Source organism: Sminthopsis crassicaudata, chromosome 3, assembly GCF_048593235.1.
Source record: "Sminthopsis crassicaudata isolate SCR6 chromosome 3, ASM4859323v1, whole genome shotgun sequence".
NCBI classification, from domain to species: domain Eukaryota; kingdom Metazoa; phylum Chordata; class Mammalia; order Dasyuromorphia; family Dasyuridae; genus Sminthopsis; species Sminthopsis crassicaudata.
The window spans coordinates 6,877,383-6,892,219 of NC_133619.1; the positions used below are offsets into that span (position 1 = coordinate 6,877,383).

Here is a 14,837-nt window from a genome sequence, read left to right on the forward strand (position 1 = left end):
TGCAAAGGTTCTGTAGGATTCTGTTCTTTGGACCCACGTGGATCATGAACATGTAGAAATCCTGGTAGAGTGGGGTGAGAGGGAGAGCACAAGACTTCAGCTTCTTCAGCCTCTAGTAATTTGGATCCCCATAATGTAGAGCATCTGGCTATGGGGCCTGCCTTGTTTCTTCTCAGCTGAGTCTTTTATGTTCCCTTCCTGTGGTCCTGATAGAGGGAACTCTAATGAACTGCAACTTAAGTGTGGTAATAGTGGGTGTGAGAGTGTGTGTGTGTGTGTGTGTGTGTGTGTGTGTGTGTGTGTGTGTGACAGAGAGACAGAGAGAGAGAGACAGAGAGAGAGACAGAGAGAGAGAGAGAGACAGAGACATAGACAGAGACAGAGAGACAGAGACAGAGAGACAGAGACAGAGAGAGAGACAAAGAGAGAGAAAAAGAGAGAGACAGAGACAGAGAGAGACAGAGAGACAAAGAAACAGAGAGAGAGAAAGAGAGAGAGAGGAAGAGAGGGAAGGAGGGAAGGAGGAAAGAAGAAAGAGAAAGAGGAAGAGAGAGGGAAGGAGGAAAGAGGGAGGGAGAGAGGGAAGGAGGGTGGAAGTGTGTGTGTGTATGTGTGTGTGTGTGTGTGTGTGTGTGTGTGTGAGAGAGAGAGAGAGAGAGAGAGAGAGAGAGAGAGAGAGAGAGAGAGAGAAGGAGAGAGAGAGAGAGAGAGAGAGAGAGAGAGAGAGAGAGAAAGAGAAGGAGAGAGAGAGAGAGAGAGAGAGAGAGAGAGAGAGAGAGAGAGAGAGAGAAGGAGAGAGAGAGAGAGAGAGAGAGAGAGAGAAAGAGAAGGAGAGAGAGAGAGAGAGAGAGAAGGAGAGAGAGAGAGTGAGTTTAACCATCAGGTTTAAAGATCAAAGGGAACTTAAGAGTCATTTAACCCACCCCTCTCACTTAACAATGGAGAAACTGAGGATCAAAGCGGTAAACTGGCATAGAGCAGGCTAATAATGCATGCTGGTTGCCTTGACTTGCCAAGGTCCCACAGGTCAGAACGATTGCAATTTCTGGACCACTTCAAGGTTTGCAAAGTATGTTATTCATACAATTTCTTTGGAAACTCACAAGAAGCCCGTGGGATAAGTATTTCTATTATTCTCATTTTGCAGATGAGGGTGATGGAGGGGAAGGGTCTTGGCCAAGTTCTCACTGCTGGGAAAGTATCTGAGAGGAGGGATTTGAATCCGAGTTTTTCTGATGCCAAAGTCAGCACTAAAGCCCCCATACAGAGCTTCTTGGTGAGTAGCTAAACTGAGATTAGCCCCCAGGCTATCTAACTCCCAATCTGGACCTGATTTCTGATGGGGAGAAGAGGTCAATACTTACAGCTAGGACCACTGAGTTCTTCCATTTCACTCAGGGACACAGAGGTAATAACAACCTGTTCCCAGGGGCCCTGGGACCCTGATCGCCTTCCTATAATAGCCTCTGCTGCCCCCTGCCTTCTATCCTGGCTCACTGTCCTCCCACTGGTGGGCTCCCTATCCAAGATCCATGTTGATGTTAGCCACAGAAAGCTATGGAACTAGTCATTTAGTCCCAGGAGCCTTCAGCCCAGTGACCATCTGCTGCCCCCGCAGACCCTCCACATTGCCATTCCTTGCAGGGAGAAGAGTGATTCAGCATCTGGATAGAAGCAAAAGCCTAGAACTGAATGGGGACAGGCCATCTTGGCAGCTCAAGGTGACCTCTGTGGACAGGCGGCCCTTGGTGTCTCTCAGGGCTCTCTTTGCCAAGGACCCCGTACCTTATCTCCTGGCCCTTTGTCTTTTGTCAGCAACAAGCTGAAGTGGGGAAGCGCCAAGGATGAAGTGCAAGACATGTTTGCTCAGCTGAACCGGACGGAAACTCAGCACTCCGGATCAGCACCCCCTCTCCCCGATGATAGATGCCGTGTCTGTGGGAGCTCATTCCCCAACATGGGCCCAATCTCTGAGGATGGACATTCAAAGCGGGGAGGAAGCATGTGTCTGAGGACCCCAGCAGCAGCACCTCATGCACAGAATGAAACAGGACGGAGAACGAGGTGAGGAGACATGCCTGGGATGCAGTACTGCCTTTGAGAAAGGCATCCTAGGGTTTCTGAGAAGCAGAGCTGGAAGTGATCTCAGCATCCATCCATTCCGATCCATTCCTGAACAAGGAGGCACACGACGACATCCTGGGCAAGTGACCACCCAGTCTTTGCTTTAATTGATCACCCAATGAACAAGTGTTTTTTTGTTTGTTTTTTTTTTTTAATTTCATTTTATTTATTTATTTATTTTATTTGTTTACATAAATATAACTTATAAAATGAATATAAAATTTTTATTAAAGTTAATTTAATTTTTTTAATTATCCTGCAGCCTATCTCATCCAATCAATTGCTAAACGAGCGTTTATGAGGCACTTAGTGTGTGCTAGACATCATGTTAAGCACTGAGTATACAAAGAAAGTCCTTGCCCCAAAGATCTTGCCTTTAAATGATGCAGATAACATGTAAATAAAGACAAGGAACATCCAGAGATCATGTAAAAAAAAGACAAGGAGCACCCCGAGATCATGTAAATAAAGACAAGGAACACCCCGAGATCATGTAAATAAAGACAAGGAGCACCCAGAGATCATGTAAAAAAAGACAAGGAGCACCCAGAGATCATGTAAAAAAAGACAAGGAGCACCCCGAGATCATGTAAATAAAGACAAGGAACACCCCGAGATCATGTGAATAAAGACAAGGAGCACCCAGAGATCGTGTAAATAAAGACAAGGAGCACCTAGAGAACATCATCCTCTGGGTGGCTGCAATTTCATAATCTGCCCTAGGATTCCAAATATAATCTCTGTCAAATGAAACTGTATGTGCAAAGCCCTTAGCACAATTTCTGGTATACAGTACACATAAAACAAAAGCTCATTTCCCTCCTTTCTCCCAATGCATGGCACGGAGAGCACGGCATCTAGACCATCTGTTCTCCAAAGGCACACAAAGGACCCCATCCCTTAAAAAGCAATGGCTCCTTTCCTTGGACCCTCAGGATCCTCCATGGCACGGCTCCCTAGTCCAAAGAAGGTCAGCCGGTAAGGATTCTATTACTCCATCCATTCTAGTGAATGCTTTGGACTTCAGTAAGACCCAAAGCAGACTCTGCCCTCTCCCAGAGGCCTTTTAACTTGATCTGCTTCATAACCCATCAAAGTGTTTGCAGACCCCACTTCCTTCACCTGAAATACAAACACACTTTGATTTGCTAAGGAACAGAATCCAACCTCTTCCTCCCACACGCAGTTTGCCATGGGAACAGAAATGCAAGCAGAAGAACGCTTAGTGTAATTGTTAATTTTCCTTTCCTGCTGTAAACATCCCCCCCCACTCCTTTCATGGGGCGTGGATTAGAATGTTTACAGCAGGAAAGAAAAATGAGCATTTCCCAGACTTATCAGCAAACCTGCCAACTTACCTGCCTCACTTCATTAGTGCCAGAGGGGTGCTTGGAGGCAGCTCGGAGATGGAATATTCCATCTGGAGTCCAGCTGGGATTACATCCCAACTCTGTTTCTCACTGTCTGGATGAGTCCAAGAGGTCTTTGACCACCTCGGGCCCTTAGCTTCCTCATCTGTAAAATGAAGAGATGCAATTAAATGATCTCTGCTATTCCTTCCAGCTCTAAATATATGATCCTCACACTATTCAAGTCAACAAAATTCAGAAACATTGATTTAATGCTGATTCTGTTCAAGGCTTCCCTTCCCTTTCCTTCCCCCCTTCAAAATTCTAAGTTGGAAACATCCACTCTTTTCACCTGAGCTGGACCAGTGATCAGGGGATGGGATGGAGTTACTTCTCTACAGGAGTTGGAAGTCAAATTGCAGAGAGAATAAGGACAGTTCCCTAAAAAGGCAGCCGGCAACTGCTGATTTGACCTTGGTCAAGTTTTTTTTAAGCCATCTTGACCTCTAGTTCCCTATTCTACAAAAGGTGGTTGGGTCAGACTTCTGAATTTTCTCCTTTTCTATGTGGAGAGGATTATGGGTGGAAGCTAGCTGCTGGTGGCAGAATTTGGGGATGTCTGAAATACCAACATGTCGAGGGTCATATAGCCATGGAAACCTATCGTTGTGGACCCGGACCCCAGATAGACCTGGGGATATTTTGCAACCCTCTTAATCGCTCACTGGGAACACCCCTGATTTCAGAAAACACCAAGCATAAGTAAGGACTCACATAAATATTATTTTTTTATCAAGCTTACCTAGATGCGATATTTCATACTATCTGATCAATGGTTTTCTACAAATCAGTGGATGTCAGCCGTAATGCATCTGCCCGATCTGGTCACTGGCCTTATGTCCATTTTCCCCTCCCCATGACCTGGTCAACTTGGAGCACTGATTCTTACCTTGAGAAAATGCTTCCAGGACCTGCTGCCAAGGAAGGTAATTATTACTGAAAAAGAAAAGCAAAAAAAAAAAAGAAAAGAAAAGAGAAGGAAAGAAAGAAAGAAGAAAGAAAGAAAGAAAGAAAGAAAGAAAGAAAGAAAGAAAGAAAGAAAGAAAGAAAGAAAGAAAGAAAGAAAGAAAGAAAGAAAGAAAGAAAGAAAGAAAGAAAGAAAGAAAGAAAGAAAGAAAGAAAGGAAGGAAGGAAGGAAGAAAGGAAGAAAGGAAGGAAGGAAGGAAGGAAGAAGGAAGGAAGGAAGAAAGAAAGAAAGAAAGAAAGAAAGAAAGAAAAGAAAGAAAGAAGAAAGAAAGAAAGAAAGAAAGAAAGAAAGAAAGAAAGAAAGAGGAAGGAAGGAAGGAAGGAAGGAAGGAAGGAAGGAAGGAAGGAAGGAAGGAAGGAAGGAAGGAAGGAAGGAAGGAAGGAAGGAAGGAAGGAAGGAAGGAAGGAAGGAAGGAAGGGAGAAAAAGAAAGAAAGAATGAAAGAAAGAAAGAAAGAAAGAAGAAAGAAAGAAAGAAAGAAAGAAAGAAAGAAAGAAAGAAAGAAAGAAAAAGAAAGAGAGAGAGAGAAAGAAAGAAAGGAAGGAGAGAAACAAACAGAAACAAAATGGAAAATCACGTGAGAATTTACTTCTTAAGGGAGCATGTAATTTAAACACTCAAAGTCCTTTTAAATGGGGAGACTCTCAAGGCAATTTTGACATCTTCCCCAGGGTGGCTATTCCTGCTGCCTCCTGCTCCGGCCAGCAGAGGGTGCTCTTGGTGAAGAATTGGTGGACAAAGCCAATAGAACGCCCACTCACATAACTGGATGCCAGAGGCAGGGGCTTCAGATGGGATGGGCTTGGCTCCTGGTGAGAGGGTCCCAGCCTGGACTAAGAAGGTCTTTATAGCCCTGGACTCCAATCAAGCTCAGGGGAGGCCCTGAGCTCATCCTCTAATCAACTGGCTCCTAGAATGACTAATCCCCATGCAGAAGAATTTTAGGAAAGGCAGGGATGCTCCTTAAAAAAGAGCTCAGTCAGCTCCATCCTAGGACACCAGGGCAACATGGCAGAAAGGGCAAGGAAAGAAAAAGGGGTGGGCATTTAAATGCCTCCTTTGGGCCAGGCCTGTTCTAAGTGCTTTATAAGTATTATCTCATTTGGGCAATGGAAGGAGACCTTAATTATTCATTTAAAGAGCTGGGTTAAAATCTTGCCTTGTTCTTGACTCTGTGATTTGGGGCAGACCACTTCGCCTCATTTGGGCCATACGTCACCCCTGGAAGCATGAAATTGGACGAGATTCGCTTTGGAGTCCCTTAGACCTACGGTTCTAGACTCAGAAGAGCATAGAATGAGAGATGAAATTTGAGGGCTGGAAGGCACTCATGTGATAGTGCCCATGCACAAAGGGATGCCTTTTCCAGGCTCATCAGAGGGGATCATTTCTACCTTTGAGTGAAGTGTCAATAAGGGTGGGGTTAATGAAGGAGAAGCTATTCTCGGCAGCTCTTTGAAGCTGTGTCACCCACAGCTAGCCTACCTTAGTTCTGTTATCTCTACTAAATGAGAATGGCAGGTTAATATTCTATAGGAAAGCTGACCTCAGAGCCATGAAGAGCTCAGTTCGAATCCTACCTTTGACCCATGTTGGCTCTGTTGCCCGCAAAGGAGAAACTCCAAAACTAGATCTTGCAAAGAAAATGGCAATCTTCATAGAGAAGAGATTTCCTACCAAGAGCTCCCTGTAACCCATGATACCATCAGTATAGGGAGGTATTTAACCAATGACAAATTGATACAAGAGAGCACTGATCGGCCTGGGAGTCAGCTCTGTCTTTAATATGTGACTTGGACCAAATCGTTGCATCTCTCTGGGCTGCCTTGCTTCCCATCTCTCTCTAAAGTAGTTTTGGGCTAAGTGAAAACTGAAGCCATCCCATGGCCTGAGAATTTATGACGGTAAAGCACCCTAGAGTATCTATTTCTTATCAGGTCTGAATAGGAGAATTGGACTTGAGATTAGAAGACTTGGTTCAAATTGAATCTCCGGCAGGAGCCCTATGGCCTTCCACAAATCCTTCTCCTATCTCAGCCTCAGTTTCCCCATTTGATCTGGGCAATGAGGACAATGTGACATCGATCTCAGTTCATTGTTTTAAGGCTCAAAAGACATTCCAAGTGGAAAGCTCTATTTGCAAATTTTATTCATTTATTTATTTTGCTGAGGCAATTGGGGTGAAGTGACTTGCCCAGGGGTCACACAGCTAGGGAGTATTAAGTGTCTGAGACCAGATTTGAACTCAGGTCCTCCTGACTTCAGAGCTGGCACTCTACCCACTGCATCATCTAGCTGCCCCTCGACTTACAAATTTTAAAAGCTCTATCCTTTTATCTGTTAATATGTCCAGCTCTTCCCAAGGACCTCTGCATGATGAAGTGCTTGGGATTCTCCATGTTTTGGGGTACAAGTAAAGAAAACAAGGAGAAAAGACCCAATAGGACACAATTACTCTGTGCTTGATTGGCTGCGAGTGCAGAGATTTTTTAACAATAATAACCCACATTTCTACGGTTCTGCCCCCTTGCCAACCATTTCCTTTGCTTTCTCTCTGGTAATCCTCAGAACGAACCTGTGAGTGGGTTGATAAAATTGTCCTCATTTCACGTGTGAGGAGATTGAGACTGAGAGTCAAAGTGATTTTCCCTGAGTTGCACCATTAGTAAGAGGCTGAGGCAGTGACTCTGCCAAATCCAGGTTCCCTTGGCTCCATATTCCACCATATTACCTTCATGTTCTCTAAGGAGGACTCCTAGACTCAGCAAATAGGAGGAAGTCCATAAAATGGTGGTTCTCTGAAGTGTGACCTTAAATCTCTTCTGGTAAAAGATCATGGAGCTATTGTTGTCCATGCTTTGTTTTCAGAGGACCAATGACATCGTAAGGTGATGTCTTGATTCATGTATGAATTGGAGGCACAGTTTCAGAGTCATCAAACACACTCCTTTTCAGCTTCTAGAAATGACCTCAGAGGCCATCTAGCCCAGTCCTCTCATCTTACAGATAGGGAAACTGAGTCTCATGAAGATTAAGTGAATTTTGATGGATAACAAGGGTAGCAAGTATTATAGACAGAATTTGAAACCAGGATTCTGTTTATTTGCCCATCCTACTTTCATGACACTCCATGAACCGGTAGCTGAGTGATGATTCTTGTGTCTTGACACTGAGTGAGGGTTGGCTATGGGACCTTTCTCCCGGTCACTTTTGCTTGCTGCGCTCACCTGCCCTTCACTGAATACCCGGTTTCCAAAGAGGAAAGGCACCTTTTGCTTATGCAAACTGAAGTGCCCACATCTAAGTCAGTAAGCATTTATTAAGGATCTCATTATGTGTCTCTCATTGTGCTAAGTGCTGAGGATATAAAGAAAGGCAAAGCTCGCCTCTGCCCTCAAGGAGCTCACAATCGAATGGGGAGAAATAAATGTCCAGCTCTTCCATTCCTGGAACGGACAAGCACCAACTCCCATGGTCACTCCCTTGGGTTCTAGTCATCTTTCTGAAAGGTTCCCCCGAGTCCTTCCCCTTCCCTTTTCCACATGAGACTTCCCTTTCAACAGAGAAATGGAAAACATGGCAGGAGAAGAAATGGTGGAAAACAGAAATTATAAGGAAGACCCTTGTCTTCATGTCAGGTTATGGTTCCTTCCTGTTCCCAGGATCCACATGGAAGGTACTTGACAATAAGTGATTGAGCAACGTGCTGGACAAGGTGGAGAGTCATCTTGGGACCAGGCTTTGGATGAAAAGAAGAGTCCTGATTTTGCTCCTTCCCTAAACCCTTAGCCAGCTCCAAGACAAGCTTTGGGGGTTTGGAAAGCTCTCCCATGCCATTTATGTTCACGTTCTCTTTCCTTGATTCTCCTCTAGTTTTCAGAAGAGGCTCTGACTTGCCCTTTGTTGCCTGTGACCAAGATGATTTATTACCTGTCACCTCAGCTAGTTTTGTTCACTTTCAAAGACAAAATTCATCCCTGTGGATGCTGCAAATCCTTTGGTGAGCTTCAAACCATCTTCTCTTTCTTAGAGAGGAGCAGCCATCGTGGAAAACCCTCAGTCCGGATTCCCTTCCGGGGCAGGTCAGAACAGGCAGGGCTGGGAATGAAAGCAATTTCTCCTTTCTGTTTTCCATGTCAAACCTGGACTCCTGCAAATTAGTCCTGAGTAGACCTATTAAATGATGGAATTAGCCAGAGAGATCATTCAGCCCCTGCATCCCATATGACAGATAGAAGGAATGAGTCAGAGATCTGAAGTGTGGTCTTCTTAAGGTCACAAAGTAAGCACAGTTAACAGGGCCAAGTTTCTAGGGGATTATGGGTCCTGAACATCACATGCAGGGCTCAACACAGTTTTAGATTTAATGCTTGACATGGAGGAAGTAGTTAGGTTGATTTGACAATTTATTGTACTGGTCAACTTGGCTGAGCCACAGAGCTTTCTTCTCCCATAAGACAATTCTTCATTATAGGATCAGTGAAGGGGAAGGTCTGGATCAAAAAGTGAAGATGAAACAAAAACAGGACGTGAGCATTTTTTTTGAGATAGCCATTTCTTGAAGGTCGTAGAGTAAGAACTGGAAGCGACGCCTCCTGATTCCTGGCCTTCTACCCAAGATCCATAATGGCGGCATGGAGTTGGCCAGACCCCTTCCCAGGAATGAGATGACATCACTTGCCAGCTGGATAACATTAGGCCACTCTCTCTCTCTGGTCTCTTTTTATAATCTCAGAGGCTGAGAATTGATAGGCCATCTGTTGTTCATCCTGTTGACTGATGATGTCATGGCGTGCCGTCGATGTGCACGTGGATTAGATTTAAGTGACACAGAGCACCCCAAGTCCTCAGCCTTGCTCTTTCAGAACGATCGAAATCCAGTAGCAAGATGAAGGTCAGGATGGCCCAAAATGTGTCTTCAATGTCTTGTTAAGTTCTAAGGTCTCCATAACACCCGCTTCAAGCCATTGGAAGGAATTGTTCTCACCCACTCCTTCCTCCAGGGAAGCCTTCCCATGCTTGGGTAGATAACCCCCCTGCCTTGGAGGTGGATTTGAAATCCGTGCTTACACTTAACCTGGTTCAATGATCTGCTGAGATGGTTTTATGTGGGTATGTGCACGCGTCTGCTTCTTGGAGGCCCAGGTGAGAGCTGGGCAGGGAGTGCCCCAAAGGTGGAGGAGCATCCCCAAAACAGGCTCTCACTAGAGCTTCTGGTCCTCCTTGAACACCCCGTCATCCCCAACTTACAGATGAGGAAACAGAGGCAAGGGATGCTAAGTGAAAAAAAGGAGCTTGCACCCAGCTCTTCTGACACCCAACCCTTCTTAGCACCCTCATCTGTCAAACAAAGAGGATCAATTCCAGTGTCTCAGAAGTCCTCAGACCCTATGATCTCACTCTATATCCAAGGGCAGTCTTTCCAGCCCTTCCCATCCTCCTTCCTTTCTCATCATTGGTCCAATCCAGTCAATTGTCCGGATGAAGGAAATCAATTTGAGAACAGCCTCAGGCCTAACCTCCACTCAAGGTTGGTTTTCTGTGAGTGACACTTTGGCTGAGCTCACCCCCACCGCTCAGGTCCTGGGATTCTTATAGGAGGGAGGGAAGACCAATGGGTCTGCTTCTTAGGAAGCCCTAACTATGTAGCCTCAGAGCCAAGAAAAGAGGCTTGGTTCATCTTCAAGCAAGAAATGAGTCAGCAGGAAAGGAGAGAGAGAAGCTCAGCCCCAAGACACTCTAGACGGTGCTTTAGCCACGAGACTGGACATTACCATGCTGAGGGCACACAGCAAGCTTGCTTCTTTCCAAATACTGGAAAACAGCAACAAATGCTCCTCTAGGCAGAGCTGATGGGCTGCTGGCAAGGAAGCTCCTTCTTAGTATGCAAAAGGGCAGGGCTTGGGTCTTTCCCAACCTACTCCCCACACCTAGGACATTAAACAAATATTATATAATCAAGGTGCCCTGGCTTGTTGTAAAACGCTGTCTCCTCCTCAGGAAGCCATCCTCAAGTTCGTGAAATTCAAAACAACCCTGATTCACATCTGGATGCAACCTCAAAGGCCCTCTACACTCTTCTCATTTTTTCAGATGAGGAAACTGAGGCCTAGGGGAAAGTGGCTTTGCCTAAAGTCACACAGATGGCATATATAAGAGAAAGGATTTAATTCTCCAACTCCAGAGTCAGTGAGCAGCCTCCTGGAGTCAGATCTGGAGAAAAGCAAAATAGGCTATTTCTAAAATTGAATTCAACCCAGCAGCCACTTGTCCAATAGTAGGTAACCACGTGCTACCTGAATATCCTTCCCTGGCATTGATCAAAATGTGCCCTCTGCCCTCCCCACTTCTACTCCTTGGCTAATGCTGTTTCCCATCCTGGGATGCCTCTCTCCCTTTTTATTTGTTGAATATTGCCCCAGATAAGATTGCAGCCAGTAATGACAAGGGCCATCCAGGTGGAGACCAAGCATCCAGTCAATTGACTGGGTCCTGCAGATCTCTAGTGTTCTGCTAAAATCTCCATGCATTTCATTCTTTTCTTCCTTCATCCTTCCCTTTCTCCCTCTCTCTTTCTTTATTCTTTCTTTTTCTCCCTTCTTGCCTTTCTTTCTTTCTCTTCCCTTCTTTCTTTCCTTCTTTCTTTCCTTCTTTCTTCCCTTCTTGCTTTCCTTTCCTCCTCTCCTTCCCCATCTTCCCTTTCATCTTTCTTTCCTTCCTTCCTTTCTATGTTCTTTTTCTCTTTCTTCCTTCCTTCCTTTCTTTCTTTCTTTCTTTGTTTCTTTCTTTCTTTCTCTTTCTTTCTTCCTTCCTTCCTTCCTTCCTTCCTTTCTTTCTTTCTTTCTTTCTTTCTTTCTTTCTTTCTTTCTTTCTTTCTTTCTTTCTTTCTTTCTTTCTTTCTTTCTTTCTTTCTTTCTTTCTTTCTTTTTTGCCTTCCTTTGTTTTTCTCTTTCTTTTCTCTCCTTTCCTTTCTTTCTTTCCTTCTTTCTTTCCTTCCTTCCCTCCTTCTCTCCTTCCCCCATCTTCCCCTTCTTTCTTCCCTTCTTTCCTTTTTAGGTTCTTTTCCTTTCTTTCTTTTGTCTTCCTTCCTTCCTTCCTTCCTTCCTTCCTTCCTTCCTTCCTTCCTTCCTTCCTTCCTTCCTTCCTTCCTTCCTTCCTTCCTTCCTTCCTTCCTTCCTTCCTTCCTTCTTTCTTCCTTCCTTTCTCTTCCTTCGCTCTCACTATCTCATCCAGGATAGAAATTCCATGACACCATGATGGACACCAGAATGTTAATCCACTCCACTTCTGCTCTAGACCAGTTCACCTCCTCCTTAGGCAGCTTTATGATCCCCACTTAGGGGTCCATCATACACAAGCTAGAGTTAGGTTTAGCCCTACTGCAGCTGGGAATCCTCAGACCTAAACAACGCGCCACCCTAAGGCTCTCCATTAGCAGGATCCCAGGCCAGCACCATTTCTTCCCAAAGAACCACTACTTTCACTGGTTGTCCTCTGTCCCTGACAATTCTATCATCTCTGTCCACTGCTTCTTTCAAGTCTCAGCTAAAATAGCACCTTCTGCCGGAGGACTCAGAATCTCTGTTAATACTCATCTTTTTTTCTCTTGTTTATCTCCAATTGATCTCCTCTGTGTTGTATGCATAGAGTTGCTTATATATTGCTCCCTCATGTGACTGTGGGCTCCTTGAGATCAGGAACTGTATTTTGCCTTTTTTGTATGGGCAGCACTTAGCACAGTGCCAGGCACATAGTAGGTGCTTAATAAATGCTTATCAACTTGACTTGCTGCTCCTTACTCTGGGTACAGAAGAGTGTGGATGGGCAGGGCTAGTGGGAGACTTCCAAAATACAGAATCCCTGATTCTGGCCAACCCCGACCTTTTATATAGGATGGAACTTTGCCCTATGCAATGACTTGAGCAGTTAGGTGGTGCAGCGGACAGAGTGCTGGACCTGGGAGCACCAGACAGACATCAGGGAGATCTGGGTTCGAATGCAGCTGCAGACACTTACTGTGTGCCCCTCCCCTCTTTGCCTCAGTTATGTCAAATATAAAATAAGGTGGCGACTTGTGCCCGTGTCTTTGCCCAGAAAGCCTCAGATGGGGGTCCCAGACAGTCGGACAACAAAGAACGGACTGGACAACTAGAGCACCAGTGAGCTGGCTGATGTCATCCACACCGAAAGTGAGAGACTCATCTTCAGACTCTGAGCCACTGGAAGAACGGGCACAGATGCGAGGCTTTGCCGAGCCTCCCAGCACAGACAGGACCCCGGCCTGGGAAAGAGGCTCATTTGGAAAAGAAACGCCAGTGTGGCTTTCCCAAGGACCCGCTGAACGTGCCCAACCACGGCCAGGGGCTGCACAGAACTTGTGAGCTCTGGTTCATACACTCCCAGTCACTGCTGGCTGGGTTAAGCTGTCTGCCTCAGTTTCCTCATCTGTCAAATGAGGATGATAACAGCTTCTTCCTTCCAGGTTATTGCGAGAAGGCAATGAGATGCTCATTGCGAAGAACTTTGCACAACTTAAGATGCCAGTCATCGTGCTGGTCAGCTTTCAGGCCGCGATGGCCAGGGCCCAGGTCAGAGGCTGTGAGGGAGGCCGCCAGACGGAGAGCAACGGGCAGGGCCGCCATTGAGGACTGGCCGGCTCCGTTACCCTGCTCTGGTGTAAGGAAAGGAGACTGGGGTGGGCGTGGAAGCCCCGTCCTCTAAAAGGATGGCCTCAGACTTGTGGGAGGTCTGGGATCCGGGAGACTGGCAGGGATGCGGGCTGTGGGATCTGGAGGGCTCGGCGGCAACGCTGGCACAGAACCGAGGTTCCTCCTTCTGTCCTGGCCCCCAGCCCCGAGGGAACCCGGGCTCGAATCCCCGTCCTGCTGCCCCCTCCCTTTGGGGTGCAATCCTTCATCCCCCCGACTCTCCATCTCCCCCTTATAAAGGGAACCAGACGGCCTGAGGCGCAGCCAGGATGGAGTCTCTTTAACTTCCTTGGGCCTCAGTTTCCCTGTCTGTAAAGTGAGGGTTTAGATAAGAGAGGTAGGGATCTGCCGGAGGGAGGAGCCAGGACACGTGAGGGGAGGGGAGTTGGGAGATCCCAAAGCCCCCTGCTGAAGCAGGCGGGGCGGGGTGGGGGGCAGGGCCCGGGGCGGGAGGCTGCTGACTCTGGTGCCTCAAAATCAAAGGCCGGGGCGGCAGGCTGGGCCCCCCCGCGTCCTCCTCCTCCTCCTCCCCGGGCCTTTCAGTGGGAGATGAAGGGAGCCAGAGGCGGCTCCGGGGCTCGCTCTTCTCTGGGAGGTTAATGACCCAGTTAGCAGCTCCTGGCTGCGTTTCCCGACATTTCGCAGACATCCAGCCCCGTCCCTCTGCCAAGTACATTCTGTTCCCTGGAGCTCGGCCAAAGCGGCTCAGATTACTATGTAATGCGACAAAGAGAGGTGGGGGAGGAGGAGGGAGCGGGGGAGGGGAGGAGGGAGGCCGCGGGGGCGGGGGGCCGCGCTAAATTTAACCGCGGATGGAGCCTTCCTTAGAGCACCCCAAGTGCTCCCCGCCCGGGGGGGCCTCCCCGGGGGCACAGGAGCCCGGGACGGGGGGGGGGGTGACTCTCCCCATCGCCCCCCCAAGTGTGCATTCGCACGTTCCCTCTCCGAGCCAGCGCAGGTCACATGGTGGAGCTAGAGGTTTGCGGGGAGCTGGGGAGGGGCTCCCCAGGAAGAAAGTCGAGCCGTAACCCACCCATCGCGCGCGCCCGGCCGCGGGATCAGGGAAAACTCGAGCCTTGGGGGGACACGGGAGGGGGGGGCCGGTCAGGGGGCGGCCCGGGGCCAAGAAGGGGGGCGGCGTCCCCTCACGGCCTGGATCAGTTCAGCCCCCGCCCCAACATCCACCCGGACACACGCGCCCGCAGGGCGAGGTGCACACGCGCGGGCGTGGGGAGGCGAACAGGGCTCCGGCAGGCTTCCTCGGACACGCGCATAAAGATACCCGCACTCACACGGACACACACACACACAATCACACACACACACACACACAGACTCACTCACATACACTCTCACACTCACTCACACTCACACACTCACACACACATTCACACTCTCACACACACACATGCACACACACACACTCTCACACTCACACATCACACACTCACACTCTCACACACACACATCTCACACACACACTCACACACTTCACACTCACACACACACACACACACACTCACACACACACACAATCACACTCACATACACACACTCACACACTCACACACACTTCACACACTCACACACACAATCACACACACTCACAATCACACTCACATAGAATCAC

The 14,837-nt window shown here is 47.5% G+C and overlaps 1 long non-coding RNA gene across 1 annotated transcript; it reads right to left on the minus strand.

Annotated features, from left to right (window-relative positions):
• Positions 1–2,385: 2,385 nt before the first annotated feature.
• LOC141564785 (uncharacterized) lies at positions 2,386–4,469 on the minus strand. The gene is made up of 3 exons (XR_012488718.1): positions 4,423–4,469; positions 3,483–3,639; positions 2,386–3,246 (listed from the first exon to the last, which is right to left on the minus strand). It is a non-coding gene; the product is annotated as an uncharacterized LOC141564785 (long non-coding RNA).
• Between the last annotated feature and the right edge of the window lie 10,368 nt (positions 4,470–14,837).